The following is a 17,792-nucleotide window of genomic DNA, read 5'->3' as shown; positions in this document are numbered from 1 at the left end:
TCAAATACCTTCCATCTCCAAACAGGTCCTCTGTCATATGTGAAGAGTACACCAGAACTGGCTACGTAATTTGTAGGGATTGGCTCAAAATGAGAATGTAAGGCTCTGTATTCCTAACTGGCTCAGGACTCAAGATCCCAATGACAGAGCATTAAACCAATTATGGGATGCTATAAGGGTTTAATAAAAAGCTATGTAGGTTCTATATTTATTGTTTTCCCACCAATGTGTGTGGTGACTAATTTGGGGACAGAAAAATGGTAATCAATGTTTCATCCTGGTGCTAACTTAAGATATCTATGAATAGATGAATGAATGAATGAATGAATGAGCAGGAACAACCCTGTCTCTTAAGAGTTCTGACACTAAAAATTTACTTTGCCTCCTCAGAAATGGGCAGAGCCAAGCTGTTACCCTGGAAGCTTACTGAGGTGTGGGCACCTATCAGCTGTGCATGAAATGCATCCATGCATCAACTGGCCTCGTGTGCCCTTCCCAGCAATCACTGTAGCCGGAAACCAGCTGTCCCCAACCTGTGACACGTGTCAGCACTACGTCCATGCTAACACCCTAAAAGCCACGCAAATCTGGTCCCTTCTCTCTGTCCTTGTTGCCACCATCTAACTTTAAGCCTAAGCCATTTTTTACTTTATATATTATTGAGGGCAACAGACAGAACTATTGTAACAAAGACTAACCAGGATGCAGTAGCCAGACTGTGAATCCAGGCATGTCTCAACCAAGCCCCGAGTCCTTAAGCTATGCTGATGTTTTCCATGCAGATAAAGAATTTGCTAAAGGTACAGATGGAGAGATTTTTCTGGATACACTTAGAGGGAAGTGTTAGGAATCCAAGTTGCATTTTTCTTCTTGGGTGTAGTTAAAAAAATGCATTTGTTACCATAACTAGGGAATCCAGAGGACAATGCTCTTCAAAATGGCTAGACTCGGCAAGCCATGTCTTGACTCTGTTTGCCTTCCTTTGTTGAACTCATTCCTTCTGTCACAAAAGGCTCTGTAGGTAATGAAGGATGAGGAAGTGTGTGGCTTCAACCCACAAGACCACAGATCTGGGTCTTCAGCTTTCCAGAATGGAAAAGATGATCTGACCAGACCATAAATCGATGAGACTCAGAGAAGCAGTATCTGCCAATGTATGACCTCACAGAAACACTAAGATGCTGTTAGACTGATTTCCACCTAAGTGGCTCAGCTCAGTACTTGCGGTCTTAAGGCACGTGCCTTACAACAACATGTCCACTTCTTTGACTGACAGTACTTCCTCCAAACTTCCCCACAAGGATAGGCAGACTTTCATGTGTATCTTTTGCAAACCCAGTCCCTAATGGTCTTTTAGATGGGTGACTCCGGTCTTTCCTTCTTGAAAGGCAGAGTGAGTTTGAAGTGCTAGAGCTGTGAAAAACCATGGTGTTTTGTTCATCTCTTCTTCATTTGACTATGACATGAAGCCAGCCTAGGCTAGCACCAAGACACAGAATTGCAAAAGGCACATGCTCTACCCTCCCAGTTGTTCACACTTGTACGTGTAGGAGTTGTAACAACTGATGAAATAAAAACGAACTCAACTGAGTCCTGCAAGGTCCTGTTAAGTACAAGATACAGTAGGGAATACCCAATACAGTGGGTCCCAGGCTGTTCTACACATTAACTCACTGAGTTACATGTCGCCATTGTTCACCTGTCCGTTCCTTTTTGAGAATGGGAACTTTGTCATGGGATAGTGTATGTTCCACTTTTATTGGGACCTCCAGCATTTAATGCACAATGTAAAAATTGTGTCTGATACAAGTACATGGATAATGTAAACTAGAGGAAATCCTTGCAACACTTATGAGACACTATCTACGGATGGGTAGGAAGCATGAAGTAGCTCACCTTTCTGTTCTAACCCTCCATTCTAACCAACCCTCTGTTCTAACCCTCTGTTCTTCCAAGAGAGCCCAGAATATTGTGTTCTTGGGAATTCACCTGAGACAAAAGCCACGAAGCTCCTCCTCCTTTATCCTAGAACCCAACCTGAACAAGTAAACTCATTACTCCTACAACTGAACAGGCCGATGGGTCATTAGAGAGCCATGATTCAATAATCAGACTGGCTTCCATACAAGACTGTGCATTGACGGTTTTTCCCCCCTCTGTAACATGTTTGAAATTCAGCCACAATTCCACTTATTAATAGTCATTAGTGGGCTATCAAAAACAAGCAATCCTTTAGGTACAGAAGCTAAGCTATGGGCTTGTTTGAAATGTAAACAAGCAACTCATGAATTTGCTAATTATAATTCCCTGTTTGGCCTTTGGCCAACCTTTCATTCCCAGGAAGTAGCCACTGATAGAAATGTCCTGTCATGCCCTGGTGAGTCCTGATTGGCAGGTCACACAGGCTAGGACTGTGGGGTGTTACAACCCAAGAGTCCTCAAACTTTTCTTCACTCATTTATTGGGCTGTTTTACTGATTTCCTGCAAGACTCATGGGTGAGAAAAGTATGGAGGCAGCGCCCAGCCGCACAAGTAATATTTTAATTAGATGTGACCCTGAATATTAGTCATGGCCGACAGGGCTGGGAGCATCAGGGAAAGATAAGCTGAGCAGAGGGAAACTGAGTCCCACTAGAGCATTGCGTTGAACATTGAAATACTCCCATCTTTAAAAGGGGGAGACTTTTACACAAACATCTACATTCTTCTGATGTTCTTGTTAGCATCCCTGGGGAAGTAAGGTACCTATAGCATGAACCCACCCTCCCCATCAACAGTGTACCCTTGACAACACTTATCATTTGTTTTCTTAATAATGGTCCTTCTGATGGGGTAAATAGAATCTTGAGTTGGACCAGCAGGTTGGATTTGCCAGTCCTCGATAGCTAATAATGGCAAAGACTTTGTAAAACATTTGCTAATACTTTGTATTTTTCTTCTTTTTTTTCCTCTCCATCTTTATTAAATTGGGTATTTCTTATTTACATTTCAATTGTTATTACCTTTCCCAGTCTCCAGGCCAACATCCCCCTAACCTCTCCCCCTCCCTTTCTATGTGAGTGTTCCCCTCCCCATCCTCCCCCCATTACTTCCTTCCTCCCATTACCGCCCTCTCCCCCAACAATCACGTTCACTGGGGGTTCAGTCTTGTCAGGACCAAGGGCTTCCCCTTCCACTGGTGCCCTTACTAAACTATTCATTGCTACCTATGCAGTTGGAGCCCAGGGTCAGTCCATGTATAGTCTTTGGGTACTGGCTTAGTCCCTTAAAGCTCTGGTTGGTTGGCATTGTTGTTCATATGGGGTCCTGAGCCCTTTCAAGTTCTCTCAGCCCTTTCTCTGATTCCTTCTGGTTCTGTTCTCAGTTCAGTGGTTTGCTGCTGGCATTTGCCTATGTATTTGCCGTATTCTGGCTATGTCTCTTGGGAGAGATCTACATCTGGTTCCTGACAGCCTGCACTTCTTTGCTTCATCCATCTTATCTAGTTTAGTGGCTGTATATGTAAGGGCCACATGTGGGGCAGGCTCTGAATGGGCGTTCCTTCAGCCTCTGTTCTAACTTTGCCTCCCTATTCCCTCCCAAGAGTGTTCTTGTTCCCAATTTAAAGAAGGAGTGAAGCATTTGCATTTTGGTCATCCTTCTTGAGTTTCGTGTGTTCTGGCTTCTAGGGCAATTCGAGCATTTGGGCTAATATCCATTTATCAATGAGTGCATTGTATCAATGAGTGCAATGAGTCCATGTGTATTTTTGTGTGATTGGGTTACCTCACTCAGGATGATATTCTCTACTTCCATTCATTTGCCTATGAATTTCATGAAGTCATTGTTTTTGATAGCTGAGTAATATTCTATTGTGTAGATGTACCACATTGTCTGTATCCATTCCTCTGTTGAAGGGCATCTGGGTTCTTTCCAGCTTCTGGCTATTATAAATAAGGCTGCTATGAACATAGTGGAGCATATGTCTTTGTTATATGTTGGGGCATCTTTTGGGTATATGCCCAAGAGAGGTAAAGCTGGGTCCTCAGGTAGTTCAATGTCCAATTTTCTGAGGAACCTCCAGACTGATTTCCAAAATGGTTGTACCAGTCTGCAACCCCACCAACAATGGAGGAGTGTTCCTCTTTCTCCGCATCTTCGCCAGCATCTGAAGGGGTATTTGATCTTAGCCATACTGACTGGTGTGAGGTGAAATCTCAGGGTTGTTTTGATTTGCATTCCCCTTATGACTAAAGATGTTGAACATTTCTTTAGGTGTTTCTCAGCCATTCGGCATTCCTCAGCTGTGAATTCTTTGTTTAGCTCTGAACCCCATTTTTTAATAGGGTTATTTGTCTCCCTGCGGTCTAACTTCTTGAGTTCTTTGTATATTTTGGATATAAGCCCTCTATAGTTGTAGGACTGGTAAAGATCTTTTCCCAAACTGTTGGTTGCTGTTTTGTCCTAACAACAGTGTCCTTTGCTTTACAGAAGCTTTGTAGTTTTATGAGATCCCATTTGTCGATTCTTCATCTTAGAGCATATAAACAAACTGAAAGATACAAACCACATGATCATTTCATTAGATGCTGAGAAAGCATTTGACAAAATTCAACACCCCTTCATGATAAAAGTCCTGGAAAGAACAGGAATTCAAGACTTATATCTAAACATAGTAAAAGCCATATATAGCAAACCAGTAGCTAATATTAAACTAAACAGAGAGAAACTTGAAGCAATCCCACTAAAATCAGGGAATAGACAAGGCTGCCCACTCTCTCCCTACTTATTCAATATAGTTCTCGAAATCCTAGTCAGAGCAATCAGACAACAAAAGGAGATCGAAGGAATACAGATTGGAAAGGAAGAAGTCAAAATATCACTATTTGCATATGATATGATAGTATATTTAAGTGATCCCAAAAGTTCCACCAGAGAACTACTAAACCTGATAAACACCTTCAGCAAAGTGGCTGGATATAAAATTAACTCAAATAAATCAGTAGCCTTCCTCTACACAAAAGAGAAATAAGCCGAGAAAGAAATTAGGGAAACAACACCCTTCATAATAGTCCCAATAGTACCTCGGTGTGACTTTAACCAAGCAAGTAAAAGATCTGTATGATAAAAACTTCAAGCCTCTGAAGAAAGAAATTGTAGAAGACCTCAGAAGATGGAAAGATCTCCCATGCTCAGGATTAATATAGTAGAAATGGCCATTTTACCAAAAGCGATCTACAGATTCAATGCAATCCCCATCAAAATTCCAATCCAATTCTTCAGAGAGTTAGATAGAACAATTTGAAAATTCATCTGGAATAACAAAAAACCCAGGATAGCTAAAACTATCCTCAACAATAAAAGGACTTCCAGGGGAATCACTATTCCTGAACTCAAGCAATATTACAGAGCAATATTGATTAAAAAAAAAACTGTATGGTATTGATACAGAGACAGGCAGATAGATCAGTGGAATAGAATTGAAGACCCAGAAATGAACCCACACACCTATGGTCACTTGATTTTTGACAAAGGAGCCAAATCCATCCAATGGAAAAAAGATAGCATTTTCAGTAAATGGTGCTGGTTCAACTGGAGGTCAGCATGTAGAAGAATGCAGATCAATCCATTCTTATCACCCTGTACAAAACTTAAGTCCAAGTGGATCAAGGACCTCCACATCAAACCAGACACACTCAAACTAATAGAAGAAAAAGTGGGGAAGAATCTCGAACACATGGGCACTGGAGAAAATTTCCTGAACAAAACACCAATGTATTTTTCTTCTAACAGCGCTCCTTTACCTCATTTTCTTGTTTTGTCTGTTGTTCCCTTGTTTTGTGTTTTGAGATCTTTGTATGTTCTAGATAATAACTCTCCATCAGATGGATAGTCACCAAATATTTTCTCCCATCCTGTGGACTTTCTCTCCATTTTCCTTTGCTGTGCATAACCTGTTTACTTGCATTAAGGCCCCATTCCTTGATTATTGGCCATGTTTCCCAAGCATTTTTCTACTTTTTCCTTCAGCAGTTTGCACTTTAAGGTTTTATAACAAGGTTTTTGATCCATTTGGACTTGACTTTGTGAAGGGAGACACATAACTTATCATTGCTTTTTCAAAACGATTTTCCATGGTAAATATAAAATAATATTTATCAATGTTTGCAAGTAAATGTAGAACATAGCAGTCAATAGATAAGCCAGGAGAACCTAGAGATTAGACAGTACCAAACAAGTCCGTTAGCAGAGTTAACCCTGCTGTGTAAAATTTTTATCAAAACAACTGAAGGACTGACTTTGTTTCCAAATTTGTTCTTTCTTGAAATTACTTTCAGTGGATTTGTATTAAATGATTAAGTGTGTCTTTAAATGTTTGTTTGTTTATGGTTGTGTCTACAAGTTTGTGCACCTCATACATGCCCGGTCAGGAGAAGACATCAGATTCCTGGGACTGCAGTTACAGACGGTTCTGAATCCGAATTCACTGTGTGAATCCTAGGAACCGAGTCTGCATCATCTGGAAGTGTTCTTAGCCACTGAGACATCTCTGAACCCCAAGGATATGTTTATATAATCTTATTAATACCCATTTTATTTAAAAGATTGACTTGCTGCCAGGAACAGACAAGGCCACAAGCATGAATTTCGACTATGGATGCGACCGTGAGAAGGATCAATTCAGCCATATTGATTAAATCCTGATGAAACTTCTCTGCCCCATGTGTCTATACCATTCAGCCTTGTATGCCTAGGTCCTTCCCTGGTTTTTTGGATTTGTTTTTCTTTTATATATTTCTATGTCGATTGATGACCATAACCTCTTTGCTAATAGATTGCAGTGCTTCTGTCTTGATTCCTTAGCTGACTAAAATACGCCTTTTCTAAGAAATGCTGGTCTCTCCTGTGAGAACGGTAACAGGGTTTCAGTGTCATCCGCCCCCTCGTTCTATTTGGAACATGCACTATCTAATGGGCCAGAATCCACGATGGTCTTCCTTTCTCTCCTTTAAACTGAGACTTGGGACCAGGTACCATCGACAGCTTTGTTTCATTTATATGATCTGTTGTCTTCCGAAGATATTTCTGTACCCTCTCTGGGTTCGGGTGATGGTGGCCTCTACATTAAATATAGAATGCCTCTGCATTAAAGGGCACTACAAGAGGAACAACTGGTTTGGATGGTGTGAGTTGGGATCACAGTGAAATATGGCCAGACCATTGTATACAGAGCTGACACATGTGTTTATCCAGTGGAAATTCATCAAAGGTTTTAAAGCAATGTGACTCTGGCAAAGAAAGGTGAGTTTGATGACATGTGACTCAGCTTCAGAGGCCACTGGCATGACACAGGAGGGACAATAAAAATCTGCTAAAGAAGGGAAAGCACACTTAATTCAAGGCACATGTGGTAGACACAGAAAAAAAGATGGGTACCAGATCTATTACTGAGAGGGAATGAATACTTGGCCGCTCCTCAGAATGGGGTACAAGATGGGGTTTGGGGTGGGTTCTGGGGCTCTCAGGTTCCCCAAGAATAAGGACACCTTCTAAGGGATGCCAGGGACTCAGCAGTTATGAAGAGACCCACTCAGAAGTGTCTATAGGCTGACAGATAAGTAAGATGTCATGTACGCTCTCTGCGTCACTGGTACACATTCGCACTGCCTTCATTCCTAGCTTCTCATCTACCACCCACATAATTGGAGACCATCTTCATTTCAACGATAGAATTGTTAGAGTTGGTTAATGTTTTTCTTAATAGGTGGTAAGGTAGAGTGCTCCCCCACTGCCAGGCGTGGCTCAGCCTGGGTTTTGTATAAAACTCCAAAGCACACATCTCTCTCTCAGCACACCTGCTCCCAGCCCTGAGCAGACCACATCAATCATCCACCCCCACCCCCAACCAAGCCTCTTCCTCAGCCCTCCCAGTCTATCCCAGCCTCTCTGCCCTGAGCAATTCTGGTCCTCCAGTGCCCAAGCTGCAACTGCCCATTACCTGGGAGAGTTAATAAGAAATTCACCTTCCCTCCCCGGCACAAATGAATTCAGTCAGTTCATTCTCACAGGAAATAAATTTTAAAATGGAAATTAAACAAAACAATTGCTAGCAAAGGTAATAATGGGTCGTCCCTGAATTCTGCCTCTGAGAGGAATACATTACTGTTCCCAAGGCCACAGCAGGCTGAGAGAAGCCCTGCTGGCCCAGAAGCTGGATGGTGCTTAGGACTTGCAAGCCTGTAGCTCTGGCGTCCAGAGCCTGGTCCTGTCAGGCTGCTGAGCTGGTCTCAGAACCACACTAAAAATTCTAAAAACTTCCCTGATCGTACACAGGCACACTTGCTGCTGGATTCCCTACGACCTGGAGCTGAGATGCCTTTTGTCCCTTAGGTCTGTTTCCAACACCAATCAGGACGTCAGGGACCATAGCGTAGTGATTAAGAGACAGGCTAGTGGTAGGTAGTGTCTTCCGTTCTCTGCTAGTGTGACCTTGGGCAAATTACTTAAAATCTCAAAGCTTTGCTTTCTTATCTGTTGAATAAGACTTTAAAAAAAAGAAACTTACCTCTTAGGATTACCGTGAAAGCAAATAAATTAATGCTTGCAAAGCCAGCGCCTCGAAGATCATACGCGCTCAATAAATGTCAGCTTTTATTACCATCCTATTTTTAAAGGTCTCCAGGGGCAAGGGTGGATATTTTGCAACCTTAAGCAGGTCCCAGGTGATTTATCGTTTAACCATGTACATTGTGCTTAAATGTTTAATGTGTTTCTTTAAAAGGCATTTATATTTTTAAACAAAACTGACAGGGTTTAGAAGTCCAAGTCCGGCGAGAAGGGCTGGTTGAACACCTTATATTTCACTGGCCAGGGACACCGTAAAGTTTCGAACTGAAATATCACTACAGGTGTTTGCGAGCCACACACGTCACTCATAGAGTGGATACTTCTGCCGAAGAAAATGACAAGACGATGCCGATGAAAGGGGGAAACGCCAACCTTCAAGTAGCTACTGGCACTTACAGACAACTGCACTTCAACGTCACAGTAATCAGGTAATGAAAGAATGTTAAAGTAGTACAAAGGTCCACAAGGGACTTGGAGCCAAAACACCAGACCTACATTGATTCCAGACCTATATTGGGCTCCTGTGGATCAAACTTGCTTTTCTATTTAATTCTGGCATAAAGAATTGGAGTTGACTTTAGAAGAAAGTTTCGAAGAAAAGATGACAACCTTGAAGTTGGAGTGGAACTGCCGCTTGTGACAGAACATTATGTGACCGGTAAAACGATGCCAAGATTGTTGGCGGAGATGAACAGTCAACATATATGGAGAGCGATTCTGCACTGTACATTTAAAATTCTCATTTTATTAAGGAATTTACAGTTCCTTACCAAAAAAAAAATTCCATCTTTGTTTTAATGTTCAGAATGTAAATTCTGACAGTGGAAGAAAGAGAACTGTGCTGACTCTGGGAATATTTTATTATTAGGCTGCTCACAATGATTCAACACTGTCTCCAAGTTGGGGATGAACAATGAAACAGTTGTGAAATTGCTCAGGTCCGTGTAGATGTGTTTTATTGACGTTATTTTCTGAAAATTCTCCAGTAATAATCTTTGTGTTTAACTTTGTTCGGTCTACTGTCCATCAGGTGAGGCAGGATGATGAGCAACCCTTAAGCACTAACTCTCTGGGGTCAGGTGGAAATGGGTTCGAATCCTGCTGCCGCCATGGTGTTAAACCAATTATGTACAGCCATGCGTCTTAATTTTTCAGTTACAAAATGGGACTGAAGGCATCGTTTACCTAGCAATGTAGTCACAACAGAGGAATTTAAACACATGACTCTTACATCATCCATATGGATTAGGGCCTGATATTTAGTATGTTCTCTTGAGTATTAGCTATCGTTATGCTCGGGTCTCCTGCACCGTCACACCAAGTACACTGGGCTTCGTATCCCATATGACCTCAGTTAACACTTAGAGAGAGCAGCAGTGGAGTAGCAGTGAGGATGGAGTTGTAGCCCTTGAGCATAAACCTGTTTCTTCCAGGTTTAACCTGCAGATTTGGAAGGGATGATTGTTGGCAAGCCGGTAGCTATGAGTCCCTCTTTCCCAACATCCTTCAAGTTACAGGCTCACCATGCTAAACAACCAAGGCATTTTTCCATCCCCCCAAAACCCATGGTCCACAAACCTAAGGAAAGAGAAAGTCGGTTAGGAACCGATTGCTGGACCAAATTCTGGACCTGACATCCATCTTTTAGTGCAGTAACCCAAAAAAAAGTAGCCCTAGCCAGAATTCATGTTCACATTTCGCTTACATTGTACTTATTTTTTTTTCAATTTGTTTGTCAATGATTGACTGGCAGGCTTCGCACTGAAGTTTCAGGTTCCCGGAAGTAGATAGTTAGCCATCCGGCCCACATTCCCAAAGGCTGGGATTTCCGGAAGCTGTGTAGCAACTGCCCCCTTCAGGCAGGGTATGGGACCTCTAATTTGCCATAGTCCGCATCTCACCTGTTTCTGTCATCTATGCTTACCTAGCCCGGAAGATAGTGGATTTTCTGAGCCTGATCAAACACGTGGACATGTGTCAGAGTGCTGGTATCACTAGAGAATATTTGCTGGGAATCTCTCAGGGTCTGGGGATGTTTTTAAAAAACAGAAGCAGCTTTGGCAGTAGCAATGGAAATGCTATTTTGTGAGCAGGCTATTAGAGTTAAGAGTTTCTAGCTGCTATTTGCAGCTTTCTGTGTGGGCCCAGCTGTAGCAGTTTCGTGGGGCTGGTTAAAAGTCACAGAATTCCTGCGCTACTGTCCCCTGTCAGTAAAGTGCTGAGACAACAAACTTAACCTCTCTGTCCAGTGTGAGCCTATCAGCCATGGTTATTAAATCCCACAAAAGGGAGAAGAGAAGAAGTGAATAGCACTGAACGAAAAAGCACTTTCCCCATTTGGATGGCTGTGCAGAACGGGAGCTCCTAGAGAACGGCGCGCAGTGTAATTGCTGGCCTGAAAGAAAAAGAAAAACTATAAAAGGAAAGAGAGGGGGGATTGATAATGAACAATTTATCCTCAGAGCTAACAGTTAATTAATTCTGAAAATATCTGTCAGGCTAATAGAAATGGGGGGGAGGGCTATGCCACATACACAATTAATAAAATAATAATAACAAAAAGGAAAGAAAAAAGATTTTTTTAAAGGTGTTACTATCGTCTTACAGGCTGGGCCCTGGGCTTCCCAATGTCATTTTCAACACATTTTTCCCCCTCCGTCTCTTTTCAGAAATTGTTCTCATGAATGATTTATATATGTCTAGTTATCTGAAGTGATTTCTATGGACCCCGGCGCATTGCTGCATAATTGTTAATTTTAACGCCATAATAGCTTCAGATGGAGGAAGAGATTAGGCATTTATTGCACAATTAAATGAAACATACTTGAGAATCACAAAGGGTTCCGTAATTATTTCAGACCATTAATAAAATGGGCATTAAATTATATGGGACACAAAAGGGAAAGGAAATAGATTTTCATTACAGCAATAGAAGCTGAGAGGAGTAATAGATCCTTGTTGAATTATCTTTCTCTCTCTCTCTCTCTGAAATTAATTGTTGCCTAGCTTATTTCAAAGCAAAATAAAGGAGTGAAAAAAAGTGTTTTAAAGCCCCGCTGATGAAAGGGCTTTGTTTGATGAGGACAATGGCCAGTGATACACTCCAAAAAACAAGGTAATCTTTGATTCTGGCTTCTTGCCTTTGCTTCCAACGACTTTCAAGGCAGTCTTTTCGGCAGCTTGGGGTTTCCCCATACCTACCCAACTCCCGACACAAGTTGAAGACTCAGGAAAGACATGGGAGGTTGGGGAAGTCAGGGAAAGATGAGCCAGTGGCTTCTCTCTCCAGCCATTCCTGAGGGAACAATCTAGATGGTTGAACGCAAACTCACGGCATTCAACATTAAGACTATCCAGCTTGACCTTCTCGGAGAAGAAGGATAATGAGAATGAAATGGACTGCCTCATTTAATGACTGTGTGTAAGCTTTGAAATACTGTGGAGGCCCATTGTACAGATGATAAAACCAAGACTTGGGACATGAGGAAATGCCCAAGGCTCTACAACCGCTAATTCGGGCACCCGGTGTTATAAAACAAAGAAAATAATATTCCTTCTCTTGAAGTATTCCTGTTCTATTAGGAGACTGATAACGAGGGAGCAGGGGATGAGTGAGGGGCTCTGTAAGTAATGGTGCTTGCCACCAAGCCTGATGACTTGAACCTGAGTTGAAAGCCTGAACTGTACTGTATTCCTTGGATCCACATGGTGGATCAACTTTCATAATTTGTCTTCTGGTCTCTGCTTATGTGCTAACACACACACACACACACACACACACACACACACACACACACACACACACCACAAATAAAAAATGCAATAAAAAATTAAAAAGAAAATGTGTCATTTACCCCTGAGTATGTGAGACACATGAAGGAATATGATTTCTCTTGAGCAGCAGTAAATGCAAAGGGGAGAAACACATTCCATTCATTTATTTATTTTTCTGTTCTCCTACTTGTCCAACAGAATTCAAGGTTCCCTCCATCACAAGCAAGATCTACCTTTGGTAGCTCGGTGAGCAGAATCTCAGGCCTAACTCTGTGACGTTAATGACAAAAGAAAACCAGTGTCTCTGGAGAACCTGACCTTCACCTTCATGTCAAGCTACGGATGTGGCCAGCTTGGCCACTATTTTAGACTCTCGAGAAAGAAGCCAAAAATCCTGAACTTAATGCCACTGTAGGCCACAATTGCCCAGGAAGCTCCTGCTATCACCATTCCCCCAGGACTGGGAGTCACTCTGGAGTTCAGCCACCTCTGTGACTGCCTAGACCTGAAGTCTTGTGTGCATGATTCAAATTCAGAGTCTAGAACTCAGACAGAACGAGTTGTGTGCTTTGCATCACAACTCAGCATCTTGAGATCTGCCCCAGGACGTCTATGGATGGTGTTTTTACCCCTGAAGTTTCAACAGCCATATCTGCCTCCAGGATCTTGTGACCCTGAACCAGAAGCACAGGGTGCAGGCTCTGTGACCCCATGGGAAAGAGGAGAGTTTTCCAGGGCATCAGTAAAGTACACTGGTCTTTAACGAAAGCTGAGCCATGAAAAGAACATCATAGAAGAGATCATCATAAAGAGAGAAGGCTGGAGAGCGGGAAGTAGCTCCCAAACCAACAGACAGAAGGTCAAGTTATGAAGGGACCAAGTTAAGCAACTGAGAGTCGTAGACATGAGGCATAAGTCACAGCTTAATGATTTCTCTTATTGACAAGATGAGTTTCTCATATCCTAAGGTTCCCTTGACTATACCTCCACGATTTGTTTCAGTAAGATATTTATCTTCTCTATAAAAAGGGACAGTATTCAAGAGGGTTATAAGAAGAAATAAATTCCAAATTTATGTATGTGTTTGTTTGTTTGAGATAGGGTCTCTCCATGTAGCTCTGGCTGTTCTGTAACTCTCTGTGTAGACCAGGCTGGCCTTGAACTCACAGAAATAGATCCACCTCCTGCCTCCTAAGGGCTGGGACTGAAGGTGTGCGCCACTATACCTGACCCCAAATGTAATGTGTGAAGAAAGAAGCAGACAACAGGAGAGCACTTCCAGATTCAAACAAACAAGGGCCAAGGAGAACAGAGTCTCTCACGGCCATACCTGGTAATCATGGAATCATGGAGATTAATAAGAGACTGAGTATGAACATAAATACTTTTGATTTTTTTTTTTACTCTGGACTGGAAGTCACCAACTTTAAAATGATCTCTCCTTTGCCTCTCATAGGTAAACAATAATTCAAGATTGCTATTTAGCGTCCACAAGGAAATCAGTAATCAAGACATGGTGTGTTAGATGAAGAGGTCTAAAGTTAGGGCCCTCCCTCCTGCCTGCCCAGCTGACTAGCTAGCTTAAGATGTCTTCCTTGAATACCCTAACCTGACTTGGGGCCTGCTGTGTGACAGCAAAATGTGCTTAAATGTAGACTTATAGACAAAATTAAACACAGACTTTTTTTAATTTCACAAAATTAATAAAAATAAACATAAAAATACATGACATGACAGATGTATTAATTAGTTTTATTTAGCCATTCAATGGTGTATAAATATATCATAATATCATGTTATATTCCATTAATAATATAGGTACTGTTTTCCAGTTAAAGATAAAATTTGAACATTAAAAAGTTTAACTATGGAGCTGGAGAGATAGCTCAGTGGTTAAGACTGACTGCTTTTCCAGAGGCCCGGAATTCAGTTCTCACAACCATCTGTAATGGGACCTGATGCCCTCTTCTGGTATATCTGAAGACAGGTGCAGTGTGTTCATATGCATAAAATAAATAAGTAATTTTTTTAAAGTTTAACTGTGTACATGATAGACATGAGAAGGATCTGGTAAAAGCCAAAAGGCAAAGTCAGTGGAGAGACCCAAAGCCTTGGAGAGGAAATACAGAGACACAGAAGACAAAATCCTAAGCACAAGAAAGTAAGGAAAATCACCTCAAACACCCATCATGACTAGTCCTCAAAAGGGAGTGGCACCACTGCCAAAATAGGGGTTAAAATTACCTACTTTCCAGAGAAATGAGCTGAAGAAATCCACTGTGCTGTGTCTCTGGGAAGAAAGCAACAGCAACAACAGCAGTGTTCTTAATCGATGCACTGGACTCATGGGAGTTTTCTACCTAAGGCCTGCTTACACTTACGTTTATCAACTTCCTGATCCCACAGGCCCCTGTCAGAATCAAAGTAGCTCAAGATTAGTAAAAACCATGACCAAAAGGCAAAGGAATCACTCATCCCTCAGGACCCCCCATATTTGAGAAACTAACTATTCATCAGGACCCACCATCCTTTAGAATAGCCTCCATCCCTTAGGACCCCTAAAGATTCACCATCTCTTAGGACTCCTCAACTCTCAGGACCCTCCAGCCACAAGAATTCACCATTCCTCATTCCTCAGGACCCATCAACGTTCAAGTCCTACCGTCCTTCAGGACATATCAACTCTCCCATTCCTAAGGACACCCATCAGTCAAGACTCACGATCTCTCAGGAGCTCAAGACTCCCTCAAGACTCCCCATCTCTCTGGATTTACTGATTAAGTTGAAGCAATGAAGTCACAATTTTTAAAAAAATCTAGAAGATCACCAGAAAACAAGCCACCATAAAGAGATCAGCACAAGTCACAAATTTAGACGTCTTCCTATATGAAGTACTTCAGTTGTTGAAATTTTATGTCTGTTATAAAATACCACTGCAGGGAATATCTTTAAAGAGAGACAAACATTTTATAGCCAAGTAATAAAAGTATTAAAACTATTCGGTAAATCAAATAAAATTTTAAGTTTTGATCACATTGATACTATAAAAATTGACTGGATTTGTTTTAAAGATCAGATATTACTGAAAAGAAAATGAAAGGAAAGATGGATTTAAAGATATTAAGCAGAATGTCACAAAGAAGATAAAACATGTACAAGAAGGAGAGGACATGTTCATAAGCAACGAGACACAAGCTAGCATGAGGGTGAGCTGTCCAAATCTCCCTTCAAGACTGAACTGCAGCAAACAATTGAGCTGATCTACCTTCAGAATGCCACACACTGACCCCCAGGGACCAGCCCTTCTGAAAATGGCTCAGACTCAGTTACCGAGCACTAGGGCTGCTGAGTCTGGGCAGTTCCTCCCATCACTGGACTGCTGTATCACCAAAACCAATTTATAAATTCAATGCCATCCTCACAATCTCAGTGATGTTTGTTCTTCACAGAATTAGAAAAGAAATCTTAAAAGGTATACAAGGCCATAAAAGATCTTGAATGTCTAAAACAATTCTTAGCAAAGAGAGCAATGTTGGGCAAAAATCTGATTCCAAATTATATTGCAGAACCATAATAAATAAAACAGTATGGTATTGGCACAGCAGTGCAGGCCAATGAGATAGAACAGAGCACTCATAAACAAGCATACAGTTATGTCCACCTAATATGTTCAAAACTTGCAAATATACATTCTTCAACAAGTGGTTCTGGGAAATCTTATTCTCACATTGAAGAGAATGAGATTGGTATCTTTTAGCATGCACCAAAATCAAATCAAAGTTTATCAAAGACAATATAACATGAAAAAATGTGAAAGTTCTAGAGGAAAATATATATAAAAACACTTTAAGGTTTATAAACACAGTGAAGGATATTTTGAACAAGTCTGCAACAATAGCACAGAAAATAATTCCAAGGTTCAATAAGTAGAATTAGACAAAATTAGGATGCTTTTGTACAGAAAAGGAAATAATTATGAAAGTAAAGAGTCAGTCTACAGCATGTATAAAAACCTTTACCAGCTATACTTAGGAGGGGATTGGTAATAAAATGATATAAAGAACTAAAACAATTAAACATCAAAAAAATCAAATTATCTTTTCAATAAATGTCCAAGTGAACTAAATAGATAGTTCTCGAAAGAGAACATAAGAATGACCAATTAATATTTGACAGTGTGTTCAACATCCTTACCTGTCAGGGAAATGCAAACTAAAACTGCTTTGAGAGTCAATCTCACCTCACTCGGAATAGGTTTCAAAGCAAATGAGGATAAATGTAGGCCAGGATGTGGAGTAAGAAAAATGTAGATTTGCGAAGCCATTGCGGAAAGCTGTGTAGCCGTGTTTCAGAGAACTGAAACTAGAGTACAGAATACACACCACTCCCAAGCCAGAGGCCACATCTGACACAAAATGACCTACCCACTCCCTGGGTGAGAACCACACCCAACTAAATCTAGCACCCCAACCTCTTCCTGCCAACCTACATGGAGCACCTGCTCAAGAAGTCAGAAACCACACACCGTGTGGCAGAGCTTGGTCAGCATGGTGGCATCAGTATTCAGTGTCACCCCAAGTGATCCCAAGTGTCACCTAAATAGTCTTTTAAAAGTAGCTAGGAGGGGGTTAATAGTGAGATCCAACTATGTGATCAATGGACCAGGAACAGCAGCTTATAGTAAAAGCCTCAACAAATAAACTAACTCCAGATGTGAAATTTTCAACACAAAAACACAAAAGAGTTGAAAGTAGTGTGTGTGGCAGGTGGGGTGTAGACTTCAAAGAGTTCAGGAATTAAGGTAAAGAGAGTGAGAATGGGGTGATTAGATAGCCCAGAGGGTAAAACGACTTGCTACTCATCCTGATGATCTGAGTTTAATTCCTACGACCCACAAGATAAAAAGAAAAGAGAATAGATCCCATAAGTGTCCTCTGACCTCCACACATACATGCATACATACGTGCACACATACATACATGCATGCATACATACATACATACATACACATACACACACATACAGGAGAGAGAGAGAGAGAGAGAGAGAGAGAGAGAGAGAGAGAGAGAGAGAGAATTAGGAAATGTTTTTAAAGAGGATAAAAATAAAATTCCCAGAGAATAAAAACAACAGATATTCAAGATGTGAAAATAGAATTCAGCACATGGATAAAAATACTAAAGAAAACTCAAATTGAATTGAAAAATTCAATAAGCTCAATTAAATGGTTCAGTGGAAAGCCAGTAAAGAAAAGGGATCTTGTAGAGGGCAGAATATCAGGTCTTAAAGAAAGGCAAAGTTAAACCATTCAAAGGAAGTGGAAAGAAAGAGCCACAAAAACAAAATATGGGAGAACTTTGAGACACCATGGTCAAATCCACAAGTCACGGGGATACAAGAATTCCGTATT

The sequence above is a fragment of the Rattus rattus genome, chromosome 8 (genome assembly GCF_011064425.1).
Source record: "Rattus rattus isolate New Zealand chromosome 8, Rrattus_CSIRO_v1, whole genome shotgun sequence".
NCBI lineage: Eukaryota > Metazoa > Chordata > Mammalia > Rodentia > Muridae > Rattus > Rattus rattus.
The sequence above is the reverse complement of the archived record's forward strand: the minus strand, read 5'-3'. Positions refer to the sequence as shown.